The sequence below is a fragment of the Cyanistes caeruleus genome, chromosome 1, assembly GCF_971803275.1.
Source record: "Cyanistes caeruleus chromosome 1, bCyaCae1.hap1.1, whole genome shotgun sequence".
Classification (NCBI taxonomy): domain Eukaryota; kingdom Metazoa; phylum Chordata; class Aves; order Passeriformes; family Paridae; genus Cyanistes; species Cyanistes caeruleus.
In genome coordinates, this window is record NC_141701.1 from 7,105,952 (window position 1) to 7,129,831 (window position 23,880).

General features: G+C 37.4%; 1 long non-coding RNA gene across 1 annotated transcript; it reads right to left on the reverse strand.

Moving 5' to 3' along the window:
- Positions 1-14,926: 14,926 nt before the first annotated feature.
- On the reverse strand, positions 14,927-17,593 carry LOC111925232 (uncharacterized). The gene is made up of 3 exons (XR_002862131.2): positions 17,518-17,593; positions 16,864-16,905; positions 14,927-15,385 (listed from the first exon to the last, which is right to left on the reverse strand). It is a non-coding gene; the product is annotated as an uncharacterized LOC111925232 (long non-coding RNA).
- Between the last annotated feature and the right edge of the window lie 6,287 nt (positions 17,594-23,880).

Here is a 23,880-nt window from a genome sequence, read left to right on the forward strand (position 1 = left end):
ACATTTTTTCTGCCAAAATCCTCAGTTTTTGCTGGGTGTCTGAGAAACCCACTAGTTCCTTTCCTGCCACTCTCTTCTACATCTGACTTCTTAAAGGGTAAATGATACTTGAAACAGAATAATACAGCTTTCACCCTGAATTTCTGGTACAACTAATCTTTGTGTTACTCTGCTCAAGGGCAAGAAGTGAGAGCAGGTTCTAATGATCTTCTTTACCAAAATACAATGCAATGCTATGGTCTTTATTTTTTGGTTTTGTTTTTTATTTTATTTTTTTTTCTTTCTTATTCTATGGTTTCTAGTAGTGACTAAATAAGAGGTGTTAATCTGTATTTCCATGTATTGGCTGTTGATTTTTCTGCTCTTAGAAGCAATGAAATTTGGATATGGTACGTAGGTAAAACTTCTTTTCTCCAAGCCCTTGGTTTATGAATCTGGAAGCCAGGCTTGTGAAACATTGCCAGCATGTTATCTAATAACAGACATCAGTGTGAGTGTTTATTCTGTAATTAGAACTCTGAACTCTAAACTTCAATAATTTGACATGGGTTTCTAGAACTAGGTTATCTCTAAGATCACTGCAAAAGATAGATATATTTTATTTTTTTAGTCAGAGTAGCTGAAGATTTTTTTCCAAAAAATTCAATAAATAAAGATGTAAATCTGATGTTCTTCAGCCGCTGCAAACCAAATTTCCATGATTTTCCACTGATGTTTTATCAAATGACACCTGTTATGGCACAGCTTCCTTGCTTTAAAATGTCACAGGGATCAAGGAACTTGTCCCTTCCATACAATTACAGAACAACTTTACCAAAGATGTTTTGCTCAAAAACCACTGACTCCAAGAGCTGCTTGAGCACTCCTTAAATTTTTGCTTTCATATTATCTTGATTCACCAGCTTGAACTGAGGCTTCTCAGACTTCTAGGCAGGCTACACTGAGATCTTTATAGCAGACACAGTCACAAAAAAATAAAAAAAATAAAAAAATAATAATAATAAAAAAAAATCGAAGAACCCAAACAACCCTTCCTGGAAGCAAATATTGAGGTGGTGTCCTTGACATCATCCACACAAAGAGAAGAACATGTTTCAACACAATCTAAAGCTTAAGGATTTTCCTCCAACCTGGTTTCACTCTAAACAATAAGACAGGGACAGCTGACATGTCAGCTTTATGGGTGATCACAAATTGAGTCTTAAACCCATACATAGATGTCTTAAATGTCAGTAGCTGGGATTATGCGAGAGAAAAACATTCCTGCAGGGCTGCACAAAATCAGAGTCAGCTGCTCCTGTGCCATTTGCAGAACGCCAAAAGCAGCCAAGTGCAGTTCCAATTTTAAATCAAATTAAGTAACACCTTTTTACAATCATAATAAAATTCTCTCCAAGTATTTCAGGTATCTGAGTAACACTCTCAATTATACCAACACAAAGCTATAATGAGAATGAGTTAGGCTTGTATATTTTGCAATCATCTTCAGAATGGATTCCATTTACTGCCATTTTCTATTCTCATTACAATCTTTGTCAGGCAAAGGCATCAGAATTTTAATGACCAGTAAAATCTGTTTAAAAACTAGAAACTCTTAATGGATTTACAAACAGACTTTAACCTTTTAAATATTATGGACTCATCTCATATCCTTCTCCTTACAGAGTTCAGGAGACACAAACAGGGGATAATAGAGAAGGCAAAAAACAGAGCACCACCCTAGAAAAAAACTAAGGCAAGTGGGATGAGGATCCAGAGGTTACATTCCTTGAGATCCATGTTGACCTTGGATAAACTTCAACTGATATTTCCAAAAAACAGTGAAATCCCCAAAACAGAATGCAGTAGTCAAAACTGACCTGGCACTCTGAATAACTAAAATTTTGTCATCTCTTCGATGTACATGTGGATTTCTTATCCAAAGAAAGCAACAGGCCTTTCCTGGCTTGTGCTGAATTTATGTCTATCAGACATCAGCACCAAGGCATCAGCAAAGAGCTGATGATGCACTGATCACAGGTACACTGATACAAGATAAACCAGAACATATCATGCTATTTTGGATGGCTTTTTTTCCTTCAAAATGACATCTCATTGAATCCTGGCATGTCTCTTTAAAATTGAAATATCCACAAGAAAGAAATCTCCAAATAGAAATTCGCAACTCATTTGTGGATTTATCACTGCAAAAATAAATATTTGTGTAATGGTGCATAGATTTCAGAGATCATGGGTTAGGGCAGCTCAAACTGTTATGTCTATAAAGCTCAGTGCAGCACTGTGTGGACACAAGCTTGTGGCAGCATATTAATTGCAGTTGTGTAGTTCTGCATCCAAGTTAACCCATTTCCTTTTGAATAAATTCCCTAGAGACAGGAATTATTTAAGCAAGGGTGTCTGTGTCTTAACCTGATATAGTCATAGGAATAAATAGGTACCTCTCAATGAAATTATTTGAAGATATGCATCTAAAACTGCTTAGATAAAATGTGTGAATTTCAAAGCCTGTGTTTAACTCGGTTTATGGTGCTGTAGAACCAGTTTAGGTACTCTGACCTTCCATCACTTCTCTGCCCAAGGCACAGTGAGAGGCTGTTGACCTTTTTTCTGCCAGGAAACGCTGCTCATGTGCAGCTTGGTGTCCCCCCATGACCTCCATCCCCTTCTTTACAGACCTAGTCCCCAGTCTGTACTGGTGCATGGGGTTATTCCTCCTTTGGAGCAGAACTTGGATCTTCCCTTTGTGGACTTCAGAAGGGTCTGTCAGCCCGTTTCTCCAGCCTGACAAGGTCCTCTTGAATGGCAGCACAACCATCTGGTGAACAAACTGCTCCTGCAGCTCTGTGTTGTCTACAATCCAGCCTTGCCTTAAGGAGCCTTGTAGTTTTAATGATTCTATAAAATATCAAATGTCCGGTCACATCCCAATAATTTTTACATCCTTGAAAAAATATGTGCAGGGTGGGATAGTTTGGCTACAGCTGAAAAGCCTGGGCTTTTCAGCAGTTTTTGCTAATTTCAGGCCAACTTCCAGAAGAAAAATGCTCTTTTGTTCTGACATTTCACAAAATAAGTCAGAGATATTTTTGAGCAAAACATGTTGATCATAGCAGTCAGTTGTTTTTTGGAAAAGACCTGACACCTGGAAAAGAACAGCAACTGCATTTTTTTTTTTTTTACTCATTCATCTATAAATGTCAGAGGGATAAAATATAAACACTGCATTAAAAGTGTTCTCTAATTCTGAACAATTTTTTTCTTCATTCTTCTTGAATCTGGGGTTGCAACATTTCCAATGCAAAAGCTAAAGTAAGTATATTTGAGCCTATATACTGTGAGAACTCAATCAAGTTATTGGTAATTAAATACATTAATTTACTCATTCAAGTATGGTTTATTGATCAAGCCTTATCTATAGTCTCATAGGTACCAGATCACCCTTATTCATCAATGTGTTTTAAGAATATATATATCTTTAAAGAAAAAAAAAATCTAATTAACTAAAAGAAGGATTGTGAAAGGAACATGCTGTGTTGGGTTTGTGTGGCCAGGGTTTGGTAGGGGGGTTTGGGCTGCAGGGGTGGCCTCTGTGAGAAGATGTCAGAAACCTCTCCCATGTCTGACAGAGCCAGTGGCCAGCTCCAAGACTGAGCACAGCTGGGTGAGGCTGAGGCCATCAGTGATGGTGGTGATGCCTCTGGGGTAACATGTTTTATAAAGGGAAGAAAACCCTGCTGTGAGACAGCAGCTGGGAGAAAGCAGTGAGAACGTGGGAGAAACAGCTCTACAGGTAGCCAGGTGAGTGCACAAGGAGTGCAGGAGATGCTCCAGGTACCAGAGCAGAGATCCTCCTGCAGCCCTGCAGGACCCCATGCTGGAGCAGGGGGGTGCCCAAAGCAGGCAGTGACCCTGTGGGAAACTCATGTTGGAGAAGGGAAAGAGAGGGCAGAAAAGGAGCAGTAAACACAACATATGTGATGAGCTGAGTGAAGTTGAACTGGGAAGAAGGAAGGGGTGGAATGAAGGTGTTTTAAGGTTTGGTTTTCATTTTCAGCACACTCTGAGGTGGTCTGTAATACATTCAAATAATGTCCCAAATAAAGTCTATTTTGCCCATAAAGGTAATTGGTGAGAGATCTTTCTCTGTTCTTATCAGAACCCGTGTGTCCTTCATTACATTTTTTCTCCTCTGTTTGGAAGGGAAGGGGAAGGGCAGAGGGGCTTAGTGGGTACCTGGCATCCAGCCAGGGTCAACCCACCACACATATATCTACATGTTTTATGAGCAGATTTTATCTTATATATTCCATTTAGCATTCTTTTGAAGTACAGACAGAGAGTTTGTCTGAGAACTCAGACTCTCTTCTAAGCAGCAAGTGTTGATTGAATGTGCTGCCACTAACTTCAGTGTTGTAATGGAAGCAGACAATGCTTGGTCTTGGGTATTTCTATGTTCCTAATTAAATGTGAACACCTGTTTTTATTCTTATTTTTCAGACAAAAAATTAGATAATTGTTTTTTACTGTTTGAGAGATATTCTGCATTTCATGTAATTGTTAATTCTGTTTATTAATTTTGATGTGTTTTCAATACGTTCTGTGATATCTAATAAAAATAGCTTGTTTAGTTTGGTCTCAAACAGAGTTCTACTACACTTCAAAGTTGATACCAACCTTAAGTTTTTTTAATGACAAAGCTAGTTGCAGCTACAAACAATTAGTATGAATTTTCTTTACTAGTTTTCAACTGAGCCTAAAAGCAGATTGCACAGAACCTTGTACTACTGGTAAGATACCAAGGCAGAAAAAACCCCATAAAATCATTCCTTAAAGAAGTTTCTAGAAAGTTGATTAAAAGGGAGAGAAATGACAGTCCATTTTTTACTTTTTTTTTTTTTTAATTAATGAATTAAAACTAGAGTCACCTTCCCAACTAATCAGTTTGCAAATAAAATTCTTAACTCAACAAGTCTTTTGAAAAAGCTTGAAGGCATACTAAATAAAAAAATAATCCTACTTCTAACCTAGAACAGGAAATTCTATAGTACTTACTATGGGCTACCAGTAAAGCAAAAGCCATTGCAGTTCCATTCTTCTGGCCTTCAAATACAAACTCCAAAAATACCAGTGTGGCAAGAGCAATGTAATTTTAGTTGTAAGTTTGAATCTTATGATTTTTTACTAAATATGTGAGATCTTGTGTGCACTCAGTGCACTTACCACATTAATCCTTAAAGGTGGCCCAGGAACTCCTCAGCCTGTCCTTGAGAGTTCCTTAGTATTTTCTCGTTATGGGTGAGAAAATGGATGGGTGCAAGACAATGAACTGACCCGAGACAGGGTGGGTGACCAACCTCCTAACCTGCTCCACAATGAAGTACTCGATTCAGGGGCTCAAAAAATGTGAATTTCAGAACATCCCAGACTCCCCTCAGGGAGCTCAGCCTTTATCCAGACCTACTTTTGTGCTGAAGGGTGTGATTAATATTCCATGTGGACAAGATGGACATTTCACAGATTTGATTATTCTGCACAAGTGTTGTTGCATATTCATCAATAACCTTAGTTATTGATGAATAATTTCTAACAATGTTGTTTTCTAACTAATAGAACTTCTGATAGCCTATTTGCAGAAAGAAGTGGTCAAGGGACATGGCTTATTTTTATGGGTTGTAAACCTCATGTAATGTAGTTAAAAATAGTGAAAAAACAGAAGATTTTGGTAGATAGAAATTTTGTTAAGAGCTAAAAATGATTCAAATCAATGTACATGGAAGATTCTTTCTATTTCATATCTTCGTTAATGATGGCTTGGCTTCCATTGGCTTTTTGTAGATACACTCCCTTCTCTTATTATTGTATCTAACAGTTGTATATTGCTGCATGCATTAAAATAAGGAAATTATTATTCCTCATTATTTAACTGTTGAATTAGATTAACAGGTAATTCTCAGTGCTTAAAAATGCTTGAATATCATGACAGTGCAGTATTTAGAGATGCTTCTAAGAAAGATTTAGTCCTCATATGTCCAATCAATAACTCTGCATTGGGAATTGGAAATGAAGGTAAAGTCTTACTTGCAGGTAGAGTAGTGCAAATTTCCATGGAATTCATTATAGCTATCACTACAAGTGTAGAATTTCTTTTTGTTGTCTCAGCTTGTTTTCATTAACTAGATTACATTTGTTTTAAAATAGAAAGCTGCATACAAATAAGATCTGTTGATTAAATACCAATAAACTCTAGGCATGCAGGCTGGGATTTTTATTGCTGAACTTATGCCATCTAAAAGTCAAATCTAAGCTAATCACTGAGGCTCCCTCTACAGTCCACAGAGTTTAAAGGGTGGTTCTCTTTTAAAATTGGCATCATCTTACATCAAATGGCTCCCTGGGGTACTCATTTCAATCAGCTGTAGAACAAGTCAAACCTACATTATATGCCTAGCTTCAAAACCAATTTCTTTGGGGCTGGCTTCCAGGGCAACTGTTGATTTTGAAAGAATTGCAGATGCTAATGTCTGTATCAGCAAAACTCAGCAGTTTAACTGATGAGCAGCTGGTACCAGACTGATGAGCAGGATGATTGCAATTCATCAAAAGACTAATGACGTTCTACATAAGACACCTCTGGTACTTTCTGGAGGAGAATATGAAACCCAGGAAATAGCTAAATACAGCATTTCAAAACACACAAATGAGCAGAATGTTCTGCAAATGACTGAAGGTTGTGTGCAAGCTCATTGTTTGGGTAACCAGGTCATCCTGAGAGCAGTTCATCCTGAGAGCCATCACATGGCACACAGAGGACGGGCAGGGGATCAGGTCTGGCAGCATGGATTCGTGAAAGGCAGGTTCTGATTGACTGACCTGATCTCCTTCTATCACAAAGTGATTCTTCCAGTGGATGAGGAAAATCCAGAGGATGTGGATGTGCCTACCTGGACTTCAGCAAAGCCTTTGACACTTTCCCACAGCATGCTCCCAGAGACACTGGCTGCTCAAGGCTTGAATGGATCCACTGCTTTTTGAGTTAGGAACCCTTTGTCTTTATAGACCACTCTGGTTTTAAAATCAATGAATTGATGAACAAATGCAGTAAACAGCTGTGAGCAAATATTTTGCACTTTTCATTTACTTGAATAAATGTTATTTTAATAATTTAATGCAGTAAATTCTACTACAGATAACATGCAATGTAAAAGGCTAATTTAAGAGTATTTCCTGGTTTTTAGCAGTAACATATTTCATGAGTATAAATATAAATTCAAGAACTCAGGCCTGGATGATCTAGACCTCATAGGACTAAGCGCTACAAAGCATTGACCAATGAAGGATTGGTCACAGTCCTGAAATTTTATTGAAGCAAGTAAATAGATCTTACTTTCTCACAGCTTTGCTAAAGAAAAATTTAAAGTCACAATGTATCCTCGACTGTGATGTGTGCAAGTGGAACTCATTCCTCTGTGCTGAAAGCGCTGTGCTGCGTTGTAACATTTTTTATTTCTCAGCTCTGTTTCCATGGATTATTTCTGTGACTAAGCAATCAGTCTCCAGCAGAAGGAGCACTGGCAATACAACCACAGTGCCAGGAATTTTATTTTGATGAAAGAGTTTTAAAAATTGCATGTGATGTTTATTCTCTGCTACAGGACATTTTCTCCAATGTGTTCATTCCAGAGGAAAAGTGGCACCAGTTTAAGCAGGGACATTAGCAGCTGTGTGCTGGTCCTCCCTCCTTTTCTACCACACCCGAATTCAGTCCATCTTTAGCTATTTGAATATGACAGTTTTTCACCACAAACATCAGCTTTGCAAAAGAAAGGAGGAGAAATTTATTTGTCTTTACCCAGCTGTAAATGCAACCTATGCTTAAATTTTCTATCTTATTTATTTTCAAAATATGATGCAGCAACAGCTACGTGCTAGAGATTCTTTTATTTTGATAGTTCCATGATGTTTTTGTTGTGTCCATCACCATTTAGTTCTTGATCTTGCAGATGATCACAGTGGGGACATCGAGGTTTCCAACTCTGATAACTTGAGAAGTCAAAGGCAAGAATAAACCAATGTGGGATGACTGGAGGGCTTGGTTACTGGCATTTCTTTGAAGATTTATGAAAGATAAAGGAAAGGAGACATTTCATCTATTTTTTCATATTGCCATCCCAAATACCTTTACATGACTCAGCTAAATGGAAGCACTGGGGTCCTCACAGAGATAGCAACTGTTCCCTTGCGAATTTTGAAATGAACATGTCAGCTTTTATCACCTTACCTCCTATTTCTGATACAAAATAATAACAGCAGTTTATGAGCTCTATGTGCTTTCTGTGCTATACCAGTCTAAATGGAAGTTTGACTATTTACTGTAATCTATAAATACCATTTCAGGAATAAAAGGATTTTTCATTCTTGTTACTGATACCTGAAAAGTTAATGTATCTTCTACATTGACACATTAAAGTAATCACAATGATACTAAATGTGGGATGGCAGATAAGTAAAATATATTTCTTTTAAGTAGCTGGTTACTCACAACTTGCAATCTTATTCCAACTGAACTTTTTCCTTTCCTCTCTTCTTGAACAATTTATCACTGGTTTTGCTGTTTGCATTTTTTCTTGTGTGTTTTTAAAAATTTTATATCCTTATTATAAAATGTCAGTCTCCCTGTAAACAAATGACTAAGACACACATAATTGTATTCCAGAAATCCTCAGATCAGGAAAGACTTATTTTCCCTGGAAATTTTTTTTTTTTTTTTTTCACTGAAATTTCACATAAATGCAAGTTCAAGGCAATCTCAAGCTTGCAAAATTACATTTAATATCCTGAACTTGATATAATCTAGTTTCAGACCAGTACATGAAAGGTCTTGGCGATGTGATAGATGGTTTGAAACTGTCAGGGATGATTAACAGGGAGACATTCTTATCTTTGACCTCTCTGAGGTCATTTGACACATCTGTCAAATTCCCAAGGCAATGTTTTCATACTGAAGTACATTCAAAGAACTTGTTGGAAAAGGGTTCCAAAGGTCAACCATCTCCCTGGTGCTGCGTGGCATTTAAATACAGTCATAAAATGATATAGATTCATATCAGCAGCCTCTCACTCTGGATAGTCTACACCACTTCAGTACACATGGCACAAAACTTGAAAAGCAGACCCAGGTTTGAGTTGAAAAACAGTTTATTGAAATTAAAGCAAAAAAGTTCAGTGATGATGCAAATGAGGAAAGAAAAGCACATTATGAGGCTTTTACTAAGAAACAGCTATTGTCTGAAGAGTTCATATCTGTGTTTGGGCAACACAGTCTATAGTTTATTCCCCTTTATGTATTTCTGGATGATTTATACTCTTACTGACCCACATTTCTGAGTCATGTCTTTTGTTGGCCAACAGCTGTCCAAAGAGACTCAACTCTGCTAGAGCAATGACTGTGATATTCATGTTTTTTCCACTTCTTGGCTGAGTTAAAGCCTTTAAATATAGTTTAGAATGAAATCATTAATTGCAGATCCTGTCTGCATTGGATCTAGTGTGTCCAGGAGACATAATAAACTTAATTGTCTGGTTTTATCACTGCTTGCTGTTGACACCAAATAAAATTCAGAATCTTTAGCTTTATTTACAGTCCTCAAGGGAGAGAGGTTATATTTATGTTGTCTAACCATAAAATTTGCATCATATATATGTGTGTATGTTCTTCAAGTGTTTCTATAGCCTTTGGAGAGGAAAAGGCTTTTGTGGAAAACAGAGGCTGTGAGACTGATAAACTGCTCTGATCTGATGGCAGCACCAAATTTTCTATATAACTGTGAAATTCATGGAGTTTCATGGGATTATTCTTAAATAATACAACAAACTCCTCTAAAAGTAAAGAAACATAATAGAATCATAAAATTGTTTGGATTGGAAGGAATCCTAGAGTTCATTTAGTTCCAACCCCTCTGTCATGGGCAGGGGTGCTACTCAGCTGAGGTTGCTCAGGACCCCATCCAGCCTGGCCTTGAACACTTCCAGGGATGGGGCACCCACAGATTGTCAGGGCAATAATAAACCTGTCCATCTCCTATAGGATGTAATTGACCTACCATCTCTTTCATAAATATATTTTTTAAAAAAATCTTCCAATCAAAATGCTTCAATGCATTCACAATTCTCTCCCCTGGGAGTGGATGAGAGAGAAAATGATCTACAGCTGACACATGTGAGTCACTTTACTCAGGGTGTTAATGGAAGATACTCCCACTTTGTGGGTGATGAGGGCTGTGTAAGAATTGATACAGAATAGAAACTGCTTGCTTTCAATGGGCAGAGAGGAGACATTCTGAATAGGACTAGATTTATTTTATCAGCCACACAGAAGTCAAAGCTGTTTCAATGAAGATAAATGAAGAACTCTATCATCTTACTTTGAAGACTTATTTAACCAACAGGCTGTCTTCTCTATGATTGGTGATGGCTTTACACATTAGAAACTAACTGAGATATATCATGACTGTCAAATCCTGGTATTCCTGTGGGTTTCACGTAGAGTACAATAGAACCACTTTCATTATCTTTGTGTTACAGATAAAGGATAATAAACTGTCTTGCAGCACCCAATGGAAAGCCTCTTGGTGTATAGAAACACTCTTAATACATGGAATAAAATTTAAGCCTTTTTTTTTTTTTTCTGAAAAATTGTTTGAATCAAAATTAAGATGACTTTATCTTTTAAAAGCAACACTTTTACTTTTTTCCTTCAGTTTTTTTTAAGGGAAAGACTGCTTTAGCTACCCTACTAAAAGTAACTGCAGTTATTCTTGCTTACAGAAGCACATACTTTTTACTAGTTGGAAAAGGTTAAAGGTTTCAGATTCCAAATAAGTCACTCAACAATTCCAACAATCAACTGCAAAAACTGTTTTTCTACTTGTCCTATTTGAGCTCTACATCAATGGTTTCCCTTTCCCTGTAAACTTCTTCTATTTTCTTCTTCCAAATTCTGAAGGATTACAGACTTCTCTTTTTTTTTCCCACAGTCATTCTCACCTCTCACTCTCATACACCTCCCTATATCTCCTTCACTTGATTCCCATAATTCAAAATGGAAATCGCCTCCAAAACAGGAAACCTCCAGAGTAAGCAGAAATGTCTATGGAATAGAGCAGCACCATTCAGTCATGAGACAGAATTTCAGTCTGCTGAAAATTGAAACTTTGGACTGTCTCAGATCTCACCAGAGACTGAAAATAACTGTTCAGGCAGATATTAACCTCCCATAAGTTCTGTGTCATTTTACCATTCATATGTGGCAACCTTAGATACTGTTGGGCAACCCAAGTGACACAAGATGCCTGTGTTTCTTCCTAGCTCTCATTTTCTTTGACATCCCTTCTGTTGTGAAGTGACGGTCTCACCCAAGCTAGAAAAGATATTTTTGTTGAGATTTGTATATTTCTGCAAGGCATCATTCGTTCAAGGTTTCCTTGCTGCCATGGCAGCTCTTTAGAAAGCAAATGTAGTTTTATTACTACTTTATCATGTTTTTTTTCCATATTTCATTCATTAATTTTATCATTTAGAGTAGTTGCCTTGGTGGCACATGAGCTATAACAGAGGCAAGTTTTGTGGGAGTGGTGCTATTTTTAATGACACCAATTCACACAATAAGGGCAAGCAGACATTGAAGAGCACAGGGGTTGTCAAAATCATCTTCAGGTCACAAGAAGGAACAGCAGTTCTTAAGACCAAGAATAAACTGAGGATAAAAACCCCAGTCTGGGATATCTATGTCAACTGACTGACCTTTGAGGGAACAATGTACCCATTCCTTGTACAACATATGGAGCTGTAGCTACAGCATTTGTTAATCCTGCAACTGGTTTTGTTAGTGGGGGAGCTGCAGGGGTGGTTTCTGTGAGGAGCTGGAGGAGCTCAGATGCTCTGGCTGCAAGGAGAAGTGGTCCATTCCACAGTTTAGTGTACTATTTAAATAGATTTACCTGTGCATGAATATCTTATATAAAGCTTGAAACTCTCCTGGGAGCATGCACCCTAAACACTTGCAAGCTCAGTAGCTCAATTTGATCATGGTGTTATCACCATAATGAAAATAAGCTCATGTTCATATCAGCTGGTTCACTACAGTGTGCATTTGTGGTCTTTAATAAATATTTAACTGTCTACTGTGAAATAATTAATCACTTCAGCTTTCCTTCTAAATGGCTTTCTGTTAAAGCTGTAAGGCAGTTTTATCTCCACAATAAATTTTCCCCTCCAAAAAGCAAGCTGTGTCAGGCAGTTCCTCTATCTCCGCTGTAATCCAGCCCTACAATATGTATTTGTTCAGAGTGCAGAAATAATTGCTTGACAGAAGGAAAACAAAGAATTTGAGACATTCAGGAAAAATAAAACCCAACCAAAAACCAAAGGCAGACAGTAGTTGAAACAGGATAAGAGGTGAAGTTTAAAAGTGTATCTTGAGGGTATAATGAACTTGTAACTGGACCTTCACCAGTGACATCAAAAACCTCAGCTTTGGTCTCAGTGATGGTTCTGCCCTGCTCTGTGGCATTTCCTTTCAGCCCTTTGTGACCCTGTGTCACTGGATCTACTGGGAAGATAAGGTTGCCATTAGATTCAAATAATATACAAAAGCTGTGGAAATTGCACCCACATTCTGGACCTGCAGTGTGGAATTCAATAGTGTTTGGAAAATAAAGAGTATCTACACAAAGGATTTCACACACTTAGAAGCTTAGAAGTATCACTGTTGCTTGCATAGTCCTTCATAAAATACATAGAGACAAAACCCTTCACCTTTGGGCATCCTCTTTATTTCCTAAGGAAAAAAAAATGTGTTCAATGCAGTCATCTATCACTATAGGAATTGCAAAGAACAAATATACATTTTCTTATGTATTCTGCCTCTGGAGTTCAAGTCTTTCAGCCTTTTGTTTGCAGTCCTAAGCTGGGGTCGAGTATCTGATGCATCTCTTTCAAAAATCATAGTATTTTTTCCAGAACAATGCAGAAGAAGGTGAGATGGTGGCTTCCCCCTTCTAGTTCTGTTGTACAAGATATATATTCAGTTTTGTAGATTGCTTCTCACAGTTTTTATTTCATTTTCCATCTAAGACTTTTTAAAGTAGAAGAGCTCTAATATGAGGGAATGTGATCCCCCAGCTTCCAGCCAGCCATGAGATCCTACACTCATTCTGTTTGAACATTCTCCTCAGATGTCTGGCTGAAAATTTCTTCATGTTTCAAAATCCTTTTCTGCCCCTTTCCTCTCCCCTCATTCTCAACACAGAGAAGGGTTTTCTTGGATACTTATAAAGGTGTTTCCTGTCCCTGTGCATTTCAGAGAGTCTAAAATACTAGGAGAACCCTGCAAATGTCAGTGTGATTGAGGTCTGTGGGCCAGGCAGAGGGGTGTCTGAACTATCAGTTCCTCAGAGGTCTGAGATGAGGAAGAAGTCCAGCTGGTTAACACTTGCAAGTTATGTGATATAAAGTTTGTCCAGATACACACAGAGGAGCTCAGAGGCACAAAGAAGGCAGAAAAACCCCAATGCTCTGGTCAGACACGAGTCCCTGCCCTGACCCTGCCAGTGCTGCCCCAGGAATGCCTCAGTCCCATGGGCCAGGAGTGGCACCCACAGTGCCCAGAGACACAGGACACATCATGGGACACAGACAGGAGCTTCCTGGGACTGTGCATGACTTATTATGTGGGTTTAGCAGGGGAAAAAGGTATCAGAATGGATAGGCCTGCATGATCCAAGGAGTGTGGTAAAACTGAGGGACAGGGGGATAAAAGTGTCACATGTTAACAAGTTCCTTGTCAGTGAGTTGTTCTGACCGTGTCTGGAAGTTTTATTGTCATATTAAATTTCTTTCTGATGTTTTTTTCTGGATGAAGGACTCTCTACTGCCCATGTGTGCTTGTGAGACCTTGGCTGGCAGTCAGAAACCCCACTCAGCTGCGCCCTCACTCCCTCTCCCTACAGCACCCAGGGAGAAAACAGAATGAAAAACTCATGGGTTGGGATACAGAGAGATCATGCACCAGTGACCATCATGGGTAAAACAGACTACACCCCGGCAAATTAATCGCTTTTAACACTAATCAAAATAGATTTGACTAGTGAGAAAATATAAAAATTAAAGTATCTCCATCCCCCTTTCCCATTACCACCTTTCCCCCTTTGCTCCCAAGCCCTGTCCCCTGAGGGATGCAGGCTTTGGGATGGGGCTGTGGTCAATTCCTTACTAAAGCCCAGCTTCTTGATGCATTAGAAGAGAGGCAAGGAAAGAACAGCTGGACCAGAAAGTATTTAGATTCTTTCTTTGATTGTAGCTGGTGAAATTAAAATATAAGACTAGAGATGTGTAACAAATAAGGATTTGGGAGATTTTTTTGCATGTTTGATTAGGATTTTTTCAATCCAGTTGTCAGCTAACTACCTAATTGTTTCTAACTTACAGACACACTTTTAAATTTAAACTTTCTGCCAGTGTAGCTCATGATCTCTTTAGAAAAGCCCAGTGGAGAGGATCAGAAATTAATCCAAAATTAGCTGTTAATTAGAAATGTGTGTGAACTGATGTGCTGCACACTGTGGGTTTGAGTAGCACTTTATACCCTGCCCTGAGCAGAGCATCATGCAGAAGCTAAACACTCAGTAGAGATGTGCACCTCCCTGTAAATTCAGAGCACATAAACAAGCTTGCCCCAAAGTATTTACAAATTACAGGGAAGAGAAAAAAAAAACAAAAAAAAAACATAAAAAACCCAAGCAAACAACAAACCAACCAAGAAAAAAAAAAAAAAAACAAAAAAAATCAGACAAACAAAACCCAAAAATACCCAACCAACTAAAAAAACTCCCAAACCAAACCAAAAGAAAAAAAACCCACAAACTTTCTTTTATTTCTCCCTATTCTTTATTTTCAAGCCTGCATGTTCCAATAATCAGTCTTCAGATGGTACAAACTACAGTAAAAATAAACAAGTTAATTCAGAGATTAATCTGTAGGGGTTTTTCACAGCAGGTTTGTACAATATCTGGTGTGGATGCAGAGCTTAAAATTATGGGAAAAATAGAGATGTGTCACTGGAGGGTTTAGGCAGGGTGTAAAACTGGAAATCTCATGCAAATGGTCTTAGAGAATGGATACCTGCAGGGAAAGGGAAATGAGATTGCTGAGAGAGAAAGACAAGTTAGTTGATATTTAATTGATCAAGGCAAATATTCCTTCATTAGGTTCTCTTCTGTGGCCAGCTCTTTGCTGGACAAGTGACAAATGGTGTGTAGGACCTGGGCTACAGCCAGGGCACTGACAGCTCTCAGCACAACACCAGACAGGGATTTACTGGAAACACCAACTATTATGAAAAAATAAAACTGTATGAGATTTAGGAAAAAAAAAAAAATGCCCAAACAACATTCCAGATAACTGAGAAAAAGCTTTCAATGTTATTATTTTATAAACCAAAAGTCTTATTTTCAAGCATCTAACAGTTGATTACTGAACCTCTACTCCTGGTATGATACTATTCACTCACTTCTCATTTAACACCTGCTCCACAAAAATGAGCATTTCTTTATTCTGAAACCACAGAAATTACAAACAGATAAATTCCAGGAAGAAAATTACTACTACTAAGAAATCACTGAGTTGTTTTTTTTTTTTATCTAATGCTCTATCTGCTCTCTATCATACTGTTATCACAGCTAACATTCATCAAATATAACGGATCTGCCAGAATTTTTTCTTAGCATTAAAACTCTCGGTTTTCTCTCATGGCAGGATATTTTCACATAGAGGCAAGTGAAAAAACTCCTTCTGAGGCAGAAAAACTTGGCTTAAGAACACCTTTGTACGAAATCTGTAAGAATTTGTGAATTTAGAGTGGAGTTGCAAGACAAAAACTGACAAACTGGCAAAGTTAGGCTTTGCTAGAAGTTTTGTGGCTTTTGCATTCATGGCCAAAGGTCATTTCCCCTCATAATAGAGGATTTTTTGCCCTGAAGTAAAATACATTGCAGAAAGGAAAATTCTCTCCTGTGTTTTCCTTGCTCACTTTCTATCTTTTTTAATATCACATGACTTTTTAGATTAAAGTTTCCATTTTATCTTCATATGTATATTACATGAGTGTCATGTTCTGACTTCTTTGCTTCCAAAGTTAAGGGGAAAAATAATTTTTCAAGTGTCTAGGGCACATACAAATTGTGATCCCAAGAGGAAATTTCCAGACATAGATGACTGCTGCATGTTCAGAAAATGAGCTATTCCTCTTTTCAAAGGGATTTGGATACCAAATCATGTATAAAATTAATGAGAATTGGGCATACTCAGCCCTAAGTGGCTTTGTAAAGCTTGTCCTTAAAATCCACACTGGTAAATAATGATGGCTTTCAGCTAGGGAGTTTCTAGCTAATCTCAGCATATACATCATAATAACATCCTTTTCTGGGTACTTATTTTATTAGAGGAATTAATTTCTGTTGTAAAAAACTACCAATATCTGCATTGTTTCCGGTGATCTAAAGCTGTTTGATTTACATAATATACTTAATATATTATTATTATTATAATATAATTATATATATATATAATATAATTCTATATTATATATAGAATTAATTGTATTATATATTATTTATATATTCTTGTGTATATTTACATAATATAATACCTGATTAACACTTAGGTCCCTAAATCCAGCATTTTGAACATTTCTTTCTAAACAGAACTTTCAAAAGACATAACTGAGTTGAAGAAAGGCCAATAAAATTCTGGTCATTCACCCCTTATCTGTGGGGACATTCATCTTGATAACCTATGGCTTTTGCAGACCTGTCATTATCTCTGAGGCCCTGTGCATCCTCTCTGGTACATCTTGAATGGGGAAAAAACATTTAGAACAGTCACTTGTTTCTCTTAAGATAATATTTTTTCACTTGATTAATTGTTCCAAGTACTAAATATGTCCTAAAGTATTTTTTGATACAGCAGAATTCTCCATGTACAAGGAATTGAAAGATGAAAACTGGCTCTAATTTAAATAAACAACTAATGAATAAATACATAGTTAGCATTTTTTTTTATCTTTTTAAGCAGTATGAAAAGTTAAAGATGCCTATAAGCCAAACTAGTAAAATGGAAATATAATTTTGCTCTCAGTAAATCCAAAGTAAGTCTGGGATAATTCTGTTCTTTGTGTATCTCTGTCAATAAACTGATAATGAATGATAATTTTATGTAGCTACATAATGCTTGTCGTTAGAAGCACAAATAGAAATGTTGTATTATTTTTCTTTACATTTCTTTCCTCAAAAGCTTTTAAAACACTAGTCTAATCCAAACTGTGTTGCTGCTGGGATTTGGGATTATAAATTAATGAGAGTAGCTGTATTGTATCAGCTATTTAATATCACAGCCTGTTGCTGACAATGGCCTGAAACAAGAGCTTAGAGAACAAAGGTGATATCACAGAAAGAATGAAATTACCCAGTTTGTGGTAAAATTCTGAACTTTCAGCAATTTGTAGCTCAGTTGTTGCTGAAGCTGGGAAGCCAACAGAGCAGGTGCGTGGCAGAAAAGGATTGTGAGGTGTTCTCATCCCCAGTGTGCCACTGGGAACTGAGGTCATAAAGGAATTAAATCATTTTCCTAGCTCCAAACATACACTTGCAGCAACCAAAGCTATTAAAGGGGAGGGCAGGACTTGGCTTGTAGCAGCTGTGAATTTTAATACTAAGAAGATTAAATTAGGTAATGGATTGCCTGAAACTCACAATAGGAAATACTAGTTAAGCAGAAAGCAGAGTTTAAACTGCTTGCAGACATCAGAAAGCATATATTCTAGGTGAAAATAGAAATACCTTAAAAAATGGGAAGAGATTTAACTTTTCAACACTTACTCATAGTCATACCTCCAAATGTGACTTTGCAAACTGTTTTCTAGATTTAATAATTAGAAACTAACTCTTAACCATGGACATTCCCCCCCAACTTTTCTCTCAAAATTACATAGAAGACTACTGAGTATTTTCTTTGGCATCTGTCAAAATAATATTTCCTTTTAGCTGGTTTGCTGGTGAATATGACAGGCAATTGTTCAAAGTAACAAAATATCATGATCCTAACTATATCACTATATGTTTTTGAAATTTGTTTGAAAAAACAGCTAATAATTAGGTCACAAATATATTATACCATGGTTTCAATATTAACATTTTTTCTTTCATCAAGAGTGTTTTCAATGATAATAATATACCACATAACAGTCCATGCAAACATTTTACTTTTTAAATTAACTAAGTCAAGTCAAAAGAACATTTTTTTAAAAAGTGTTGAAAAAGCCAGCTTCCTGTTCTTTGTGGGAATAAATAAATAGTTGATGCTTACAATAGAAAATGCCCATTCCAAGAAGTCTAATGAAATTTATATCTCATTCATGGAGATATAGTTAGGAAAAGGGAAAAAACCAAACCAAACCAAACCAAAACCAAACAAAAAAAAACCAAACAAAAACAAACAAAAACAAACAAACAAAATCCAAAAATCTCCAAAACAACAAAAAAATACCCAAAAAACTCACACCAAACAAGAAACCACCCACAAAAAAAAAAAAACAAAAAAGCAAAAAAACCCCCCACCAGATAAACCACAAAACAACAAAATCCCCAAGTTTATTTCACTCCATGTCAAGGTTTGGATTCAAAGTAATGCACTTGCACTGTGGGTGAACAGCAGACTGGAAAAGAAACATAAGTCACTTGAGGGGAGCCCAAAAAGAGTGAGAATTATTGATTTCTCCTTGGAAAGAGAAGGCTGAGCAAAGATCATGTGTTTTGTCTTGATCTACCCAACAGCAAGGTGTAAAGAAAACAGAATGGAACTCTTCTCAGAAGTGCAGTGATGGGACAGGAGGCAACAAGACGTGGTGCAGTGAGCAGGAAGTTGGACCATCTGACCTTTTGTAATGTTATTGTGGAATCCTCTTCTGAATCAAAGTTTTGTTCAATATTCAATGAAAACGAGATCTGAAAAAAAAACCCCTGCAGAATAAAGTACTAAATATGTGTAAAGAAATCACAGGTTTCTGACAGAAACTGCCAAAACAAAACTCAGGGGATGCATCTCCTGGCACAGAACACCCTGAGTTATGTCTCCTGTGATAAAAGACAGAGAAGAAATGTCTCACCAATACTTAGTCACACTTAGCTAAAGAGGGGTTTTTTATTATTATTTATTTCTCTATGAAGAAAATGTTAAGAAAAAAGTCTTTCTGACAGAGTTTTATGCTTCAAAACAAAAGTGTAATTTCTTATGGAAAAATGATTGTAAGCTGATACTGATTTATTTTGCACAAATCTTGGTGAAGCAAGTGTCTGTATAGCACTATTTTAATGAAGCATGAAATATTGGGTTTCTAAAATTTTTTAACCCCATCTTTGTGGACCAATATTGGCTCAGCTATTAAACAGCTTTTTTGAGTTTTCTATGGGTATGTTGCAATAATGGTGTTGTGGTCCAGTATCAAAGGAAAATTAGGTCCCAGTTTTCCCTGCTGCCCAGAATAATTTCAGAATACACACTACTGTGGTGATGAAGGGAAAAAGAGCTGAAATGTACTCCCACAGGCATAGAGCTAATTATTCCAGAGATGAAAAGTAAATGGAATCCACGGAAACATTCATTAAAATGTTTGCTATTTGTAGTGTTTGAGACAAAATGTTGGTATCATTACTATTTACTGTGTTCAGCCATGCCACGTTTATGCTCCTCTGAAAGAAAATAACAATGCATCTCTCTTTCTGAAATGTGTTCAGGAGTCTTTTGTTGCTCATAACTCAGGTACAACCAGAAGACAAGTTACACACGGGGGGATTTTTTTCTTTTGCTTTTTTATTAAAATCTTTTTAGTGTAAGACCCAACCTTGTGAAATATTGAGTCCCTTCAATTTCTTTGACCTCAGAAGGAGATGATGTCACACATCACTTTAGCACCCCCAAAGACCAGGGCTTTGATTTGGACTTTCAAGACTTTCAGAGCCCTTGGTAAATCAGCAGCACCTGATAACTTTTAACATCTCTTCTGCTCTTACAATTAAAATACCGAAAAACTGCTCCATACAGAAATTGTTTCTGTATTAAGGACCAATTAGGAACAAAAAGAACAGGAACAAGAAGACTGTACTTTGGCACATGATTATTTATTCATGCTAGAAGCTGATGGAACTACATTAGGGGAAAATATATATTTTTAAATGAACAGGAGAGGGATTGTTTTACCACCAACTGATTCACATTTATCCTTGCAGTCTGCCTTGTTAGCTGTGAGGAATTGCAGAATTTCAATATTCAGTATTAAAACACTTCACTGGGGTGTCTTCATGACTGTAAACAAATGTAGAAAGGAAGGTGCATTTGCCTAACTTGGGAGAACTGGAACCCCTCAAGAAATGTCAATGTTGTACCTATTTAAAGTAGATTTACACATCATTCAAAGGATTCAGCAAGGTGGATCATGCTTACTAATACTGACAGAATTACCTTTTCATGGGTATACCCCAGATGTATTCAGGCATATCCTATCAAGCCTTCCTGTGCTATTCTTGAGACAATAAAAAGAAAAAAAACAACTGAGGATGCTTATATTGAAAGAAAGAAAAGTTTCTTTTCCCTAGATCCTGCTGAGGCCTTGGTTTTCGCTTTTTCATCCTGTAGTAAATAGAAGAGTCCCTGCCCAGGCATAACAATTTATGAGATTTTCTATTCTGCCAGACAACCTCTTATTCTCTGATCATCTGAACAGGTTGAGGAACAGAACTTTTCCTAAAAGAAATTATCATGGCAAAAGGTTTTGTTTTCCCTTTAGACTATATTCTAGCTTTGAAGAGAAAGATTTAAAGGTATTAGTGGAGTAAAAAACCAAAACTATACAACTCAGCATAAATAAGAAAACTTTCATGTAAATCAATGGCAAAATTCTCTGTGGATAAAACCCTGTCCTCACTAACAGTGATCAGAACTTGGGCATTAAATACAAAATGCCACAGTTTCACATTCAAACATCATTGATGCAAACCAAGGACTTGAAGGGTAATTCTTTGTTTTCTTTTTTTTTTCCAGACAACACTCACACTGTGAATTGCCCACTGCTCTGGTGTACAAAACTAGGCTGCAGCCCACAGGCAAAAATAAATATGTCAATCTTCTATGTTTTAAAAGATATTCAGCAGAGGACAGTACAGGAATTGGGCTTCTAACTTTCCACAGGAGCAGTGGCCTTACAGAAGCTGACCTGATTATCCCCAATAGCACAGAGATCAGATCACTGAATTGTTTCTGCTCTGCTTGAAAAAATTCATCCTGTCTTCCTGAGGAGGCTCTTCATGTATGTACATTGCTCATGAATGTACAAGTGAGGTAGCTCAGGATGGTCACCAAAAGGCAGAAACTGAGTGACTTAAAGGGCACCTTCAAGGGCAGCAAATGCTGATGTGCACAGGCTTCACTTGCACAATTGCTTTTTTCTATTAGATTTACTCATTAATTAGTACCCCAGTACCAAACAGCTCCAGTTCAAGGGTTCACAGTCTTATTCTCCACTTTAATTCTTGTTGCTCCAAATATTGTGGCACTCCCAAGTGCTGTCAGCTCAACATCAGTAACAGGTACAAACTGATAAATGGAGAAGGGATTCTCTGAGAATACATGAGTCCAGGTTTTGAGACTCTTCCCACCTAAAAATGGCATTGAATTGGATCCTCTCACATGTCTAAAATGACTCTTCAAACTACAAAACTATCTTGCAGAAAGATGAAGTCTGTTTTAATCCTGGAAAAGCAGAAAGAGACATTGGGCCTCAGGAAAACAATCCTGTGCCAGCTTTACTTCAGTTTGAGATTTCAGTTTCGGAATGGATACTGGGGTTGTACTCCTTTGGGAGAAGAATATCAATTTAAAATCCCCTCTGGCATCAGTTTCCCTTTGTCTTGCTCCAAATTGTTCTGTCCTCAGGGATTGTTTTTTTGGATGGTTTTAAGGCCACCAAATCTCCTGACACAGAGACCCAGGCTGACTGTCACAGTGTTTTCCAGGTTCCAAGAGCCACCTAAAATATTCAGGCCCTATCTTCTGTGATTTTTATATCTTTATTGCATCTAGCCTTCAGATTTATTCAGTTTATTAGGATGCTCTGATCTAGTCAATATGAGATGTCTGATATGGTACAAACCCCTGTACAAGTAAGCATTGAAAGTAGAATTTTATACCACAGATTGTCTTCATTTAGACTCAGCAAAGATATAAAGCTTTTTTTTTTTTTTTCTCCTTGAAAATACTCTGCACTACCCTGCAGTGAAATATGCACAGCATTCCCCCAGTAGAGCTTGCTGATTTTTATAGCTTGTTTTAACGTAGAGACTATTGTGATAAAGAGCAGGGGTGATATGACATTTGAAAAGCCTCTTGAGAAAAAAGCAGCAAAGTGGATGGCACTGAAAAATCATTCTGAACCTGAGATAATTTGAGCAGCTCTACAGCAGTATTGTTCCACTGCTATCAGTGACAGGTGCTTCAGACAGCACGTTTGCTAAGTATCCAAATATATCAGTGGTTGTCTCTCTTAGGAGAGACAGTCTTATCTCTGCTAGGGCTGACCTGTGGAAAGGTTATTCAGAGAAAATCATAAAGAATTATATCCTGCTAGCCACCATCACATCTCTGGTGAGTGAGAATGCCAGGGAGGATTAAGAGATCTGGATAAGCTAAAAAAGCAGCAGCCAGGTCCTTTCTCAGCAATTTCTTCCCCAGAGCTGGCACCTGCATTATCCCATTGTTGTCCCCATCTTAATGTGGAAAGGGTGACAGACTCATGGGCTGCATCTCGGGCTTGTGCTCTCAGGTGATGAGGCTGAAGGTGCTTGGGCTGCAGCACAGGCTTCTTCTGAGAGTTTGTGCAAGGGACACTTCCCTGCCTCCTGTATTCCTCTTGTCTCTCTCTCAAACAGATTTGGTGAGACTGTCTTTTGAATCACCTTCCCTGGTCTAATAAACAGCACACACACCTCCAAGATTGCAGGGACCAGAGGGATTCTTCTCTCCCAGATAAGTGTTGCTTTTTGCATTTCAAGAGCATATAGCACTTCAGGAACTTTAATGTAAGAGGGAGGGAGGCAGAGAGATTTTTTTGAACAAGAGCAGCTACTTCGAACTTAGCCAGAAAGAAAATTATATAACGTTAAATAATTTAAGAGCTTTGGTTGTCCAGTAGATACACAGTAATATTCTTTCTCCAGCTGTGAAGCAGGAATTAGATGGTCAAATTGAGGGATGGAATTTAGTAACCAGTATTTTAGAGATGGTCAGGATATTTTTATTTAGAATATAGGAACTATTCCATGAAATAAACCAGCCGAAGTGTAAGTCCATGTCATAATGTGCCAGCTTTGCTACCCCTGTACCAATGCATAGCAGAGAGGCAATAAAAAGCAGCTAAGAGGTAGTAACTTCCTAAGCCACCTTCACTGCCTGATCACAGAATATGAGATCATATGTATTTAAATAACATTTTACTTGCTAGCCCTCTTGTGTTTAAAAACATTGAAGCAGAGATTTTATTTCTTTCTGCATTCATCAGCTCCAGAATCAGATGCACTGAACTTACAACCAATGTCATTTGTGTAAAAGCCAGTGTCCCTAAATAAATGAAGAATAATTTAAGCAACTGGAGTGATGCTTCTAACTGCTTTTCTACTAAGGAGTCATTCAAGAATAATTATTTTTGGCAATCATGATGCCAAATCACTAATCTATTCTTTATCACTCATTTTTCTCTCTCCCTTCTTTACACTGATCTAT